Below are 4,853 nucleotides of genomic sequence, written 5' to 3'. Positions count from 1 at the left end.
AGTCTCATCTCCTTCAATTTCCAGTTTCGGATCTTTGCATTCTCCGTTTCATCGACACTGCAGCAGCAAGCAAGAAGAGCTCTTGCTCAGTATCAAGAGCATATCATCTGATTGAAGATGATATTATCACAGTATGCAGAGGATTCCGATTTTCTTGACGAGTAAAGTAAACGAGCTCGAAAACGTGAATAATCAATGCATAATTCGTGAGGTAGAAAAGCGAAAGATCTGTTGCGTTCACGTAGTGCTAGTCCAAAAATTTCTGGCGATGTAGCTTCATGCGTCGACTTGAAATATATGAACACCTTTGCGACTATGTACCGGCATTCTTCTCAGCAACTCGTTTTCAGGCAGTCGTGCCAGTCGAAAAATTTCTGGCGATGTAGCTTGATGTGTCGACTTGAAATATATGAATACCTTTGCGACAATGTAGCGGCATTCTTTTCAGCAACTCGTTTTCTGGCATGAAACAATACGTAGAAAAGGCACAGGACGTGTGAGGGCCAAAGGACGCCGTAGCTGGCGCACTTCAAATTATGAAAACTCAAATCGAATGAAAAGAGCCGTCCTAAATGGACCTGGCCGCCGAATTTTTGCTCTCATCACCTTGCCTTAATAGCTTGGCATCCTTGCATTCTACGTTTCATCGACACTGCCGCAGAAAAGGACTCCAGGATAAAATACGAAGAGATCTCCGGTATCAACACCATACCATCTGATTGAAGATGCGTTATCGCGTGTTGTAGTATGCAGAGAAGGATTCTGATTCTGGTGACGAGAAAAGTATACCAGCTCGAAAACATGAATAATCAATGCATAATTCGTCAGGTAGAAAAGCGAATGATCTGTTGCGTTCACGTAGTGCCAGTCGAAAAATTTCTGTAGATGTAGCTTGATGAGTCGACTTGAAATATATGAATACCTTTGAGACAGTGTAGCGGCATTCTTTTCAGCAACTCGTTTTCTGGCATGAGATAATACGTAGAAGAGGCACAGGACGTGTGGGCACCAAAGGACGCCGTGGTTGACGCACTTCGAATGATGAAAATGATGAAAACCCAAATCGAATGAAGAGAGCGCTCGCTAAATGGAGCACGTGGTCGTCGAACGTTTGGTCTCATCTCCTTCAATTTCCAGTTTGGGATCTTTGCATTCTCCGTTTCATCGACACTGCAGCAGCAAGGAAGAAGAGCTCTTCCTCAGTATCAAGAGCATATCATCTGATTGAAGATGATATTATCACAGTATGCAGAGGATTCCGATTTTCGTGACGAGTATAGTAAAGGAGCTCGAAAACGTAAATAATCAATGCATAATTCGTCAGGTAGAAAAGCGAAAGATCTATTGCGTTCACGTAGTGCCAGGCCAAAACGTTTTGGCGATGTAGCTTCATGCGTCGACTTGAAATGTATGAATACCTTTGCGACTATGTACCGGCATTCTTCTCAGCAACTCGTTTTCTGGCATGAAACAATATGTAGAAAAGGCACAGGACGTGTGAGAACCAAAGGACGCCGTGGTTGACGCACTTCGAATGATGAAAACCCAAATCGAATGAAAAGAGCACTCACTAAAGGAGCACGTGGTCGTCGAACGTTTGGTCTAATCTCCTTCAATTTAAAGTTTGGGATCTTTGCATTCTCCGTTTCATCGACACTGCAGCAGCAAGGAACTCTAGTATTAAATACGAAGAGCTCTTCCTCAATATCAAGAGCATATCATCTGATTGAAGATGATATTATCACGGTATGCAGAGGGTTCCGATTTTCGTGACGAGTAAAGTAAACGAGCTCGAAAACTTGAATAATCAATGCATTATTCGTGAGGTAGAAAAGCGAAAGATCTGTTGCGTTCACGTAGTGCCAGTCGAAAAATTTCTGGCGATGTAGCTTGATGAGTCGACTTGAAATATATGAATACCTTTGCGACAATGTAGCGGCATTCTTTTCAGCAACTCGTTTTCTGGCATGAAATAATACGTAGAAAAGGCACAGGATGTGTGAGAACCAAAGGACGCCGTGGTTGACGCACTTCGAATGATGAAAACCCAAATCGAATGAAAAGAGCCCCCGCTAAATGGAGCACGTGGTCGTCGAACGTTTGGTTTCATCTCCTTCGATTTCCAGTTTGGGATCTTTGCATTCTCCGTTTCATCGACACTGCAGCAGCAAGGAACTCTAGTATTAAATACGAAGAGCTCTTCCTCAATATCAAGAGCATATCATCTGATTGAAGATGATATTATCACGGTATGCAGAGGGTTCCGATTTTCGTGACGAGTAAAGTAAACGAGCTCGAAAACTTGAATAATCAATGCATTATTCGTCAGGTAGAAAAGCGAAAGATCTGTTGCGTTCACGTAGTGCCAGTCCAAAAATTTCTGGCGATGTAGCTTGATGAGTCGACTTGAAATATATGAATACCTTTGCGACAGTGTAGCGGCATTCTTTTCAGCAACTTGTTTTCTGGCATGAGATAATACGTAGAAGAGGCACAGGACGTGTGAGCACCAAAGGACGCCGTGGTTGACGCACTTGGAATGATGAAAATGATGAAAACCCAAATCGAATGAAGAGAGCGCTCGCTAAATGGAGCACGTGGTCGTCGAACGTTTGGTCTCATCTTCTTCAATTTCCAGTTTGGTATCTTTGCATTCTCCGTTTCATCGACACTGCAGCAGCAAGGAACTCTAGTGTTAAATACGAAGAGCTCTTCCTCAGTATCAAGAGCATATTATCTGATTGAAGATGATATTATCACAGTATGCAGAGGATTCCGATTTTCGTGGCGAGTAAAGTAAACGAGCTCGAAAACGTGAATAATCCATGCATAATTCGTCAGGTAGAAAAGCGAAAGATCTGTTGCGTTCACGTAGTGCCAGTCAAAACATTTTTGGCGATGTAGCTTCACGTGTCGACTTGAAATATATGAATACGTTTGTGACTATATAGCGGCATTCCTTTCAGCAACTCGTTCTATGGTACGAAACAATAAGTAGAAAAGGCACAGGACTTGTGAAGACCAAACGACGCTGTGGTTTACACACTTAATTCAGATGATGATAACCCAAATCGAATGAAAAGAGCCCTCACTAAATGGACGCGGCCGCCGAAGTCTTGCTTTCATCTCCTTGTATTTCCAGTTTGGTATCTGCATTCTCCGTTTCAGCGACACTGCCCCAGCAAAGGACGCCAGGACCTTGCAATCGCGATCATCCTGTCAATCGGATGGTTCGTAGCCCTCCCGGTCAATACAAAGTGTGTATTATGTCTTGTGTGGTCGGGGGCGCCATATGGCCGATTTTGGTGGTCTGCGGCCCTGCCCCTGCCGTGTGGACGTGTAGCTCTGTTTGATTGGCCTGAGTGCCCTCGCTAATTTTGAACTGTATTATTACATTCCGTAATGACTGTTAGCGGAACACTTTTCGTTTTTGTTATCCTTGTTCCTACTTGTTGCTCCTTGTTTTTTCTCTCTCCCAATTTTTTTTTTTGTTCTTGAGACCTGCATTTTTACCCCCTCCCTCACTGAACTGCACCCTCTCCCTTCTCTCCCTTTTTTTTCCCCTCGTCTTCTTTCCTTGACTTCTCTTCCTTCCCACAGTTCCCTGCACCTTCCTTTATCGTGGGCACTCTCGAGCACATCGCAAGGATCTTGGCACGCTGGATCCAGCCTTGTGTTTTTTTTTCTCGTCTCTATAATGAGTCATTTTGTCGCGGGGCATTTCTGCCCTAAACATCACTTATGGCGCCCGATATTTGTGCCATATTTCTATTATGGTGTGAAAAGTTACGGATCGGCTACGCCACTGCTAAGTTGCGCAACCAAAGGGCTATCTTGGCGGTCACGAACTAAGTAACGAAATGCTCACTAGCCCCGACGGCTGGAATGTAAACATTGCCATAGCGGTATCATACGAAGATTCAGAGATGAAAAACGACGATCGAGGAGACTTTGAGGACATTTTCGCCGCCAATGGCATGGAGAAAGGAGCCGATCCAACTGAAATTGACCGAGTCCGAGCCAATCATGATTTGGACAACTCGTTATGCGGACATGCGCAAAAATGGGCAACACGAAATAGCAGAAATTGACAAGCAAGCACCTGCAGACGCCGGGGTGCGACATCTTGGTGACCGAGGAGAAAGACGGAGAAGACAATGCCCGAGCTAAATATGAGAATGTTTGATAAGAATGTTCGTCTACAAAAGAACCACTACAAAATTATTATGAGGGCCAAACAGGGTTTTCAACTGAGGCAATACTGAACGGTGGTAATGTGAATCATTCAAGAGGCAGGATGACACCATCCACAATGCCTAAGCATAGAACTCGAGTTCGATGGGGCTCCATAATTAATTAAGTGCATCATTTTAGAGACAGTGCCAGTCTTGAAGCAAATACTACAAATGATAATCGGGGCAATTAGGTACATAGGGAATATGTATGCGTCGACACCTGAGGATGTTATCCAGACAGTCGTGCACAAACTAGATGCAGGCAAGAAAACGAGCAGAACTTCTAGGAGCCTACGAGTTCGAAGGCTTTGAAACGATGCCAGCGGCAAGTAACTGTCAACAATGATCGTTTTAACGGTTGCTGTGCCAAGATAAGTCGTATATGCTGGAGAAGAATTCAAGTTCTACCTGTATCGAATTAAGTGGAAGGATTACCAGGTCTTTCTGCAACCCGGACACCGGTTGAGCATACGTGCATACCCGCAACAAAGGGCTGCAGAGAATGCAGCACCCAGAACCCCAAAGAAAGCCACAAATAAGCAGGTAGAAAATGCATACCCTGCAAAAAAGACCGTCTTAGGGGGGTCGAATAAAAAAAATAAAATAAAAACGCACTGC

The sequence above is a fragment of the Amblyomma maculatum genome, chromosome 10 (assembly GCF_055883805.1).
Source record: "Amblyomma maculatum isolate TAMU_Amacu chromosome 10, ASM5588380v1, whole genome shotgun sequence".
Lineage (NCBI taxonomy): Eukaryota > Metazoa > Arthropoda > Arachnida > Ixodida > Ixodidae > Amblyomma > Amblyomma maculatum.
This window is presented reverse-complemented; position numbering follows the sequence as displayed.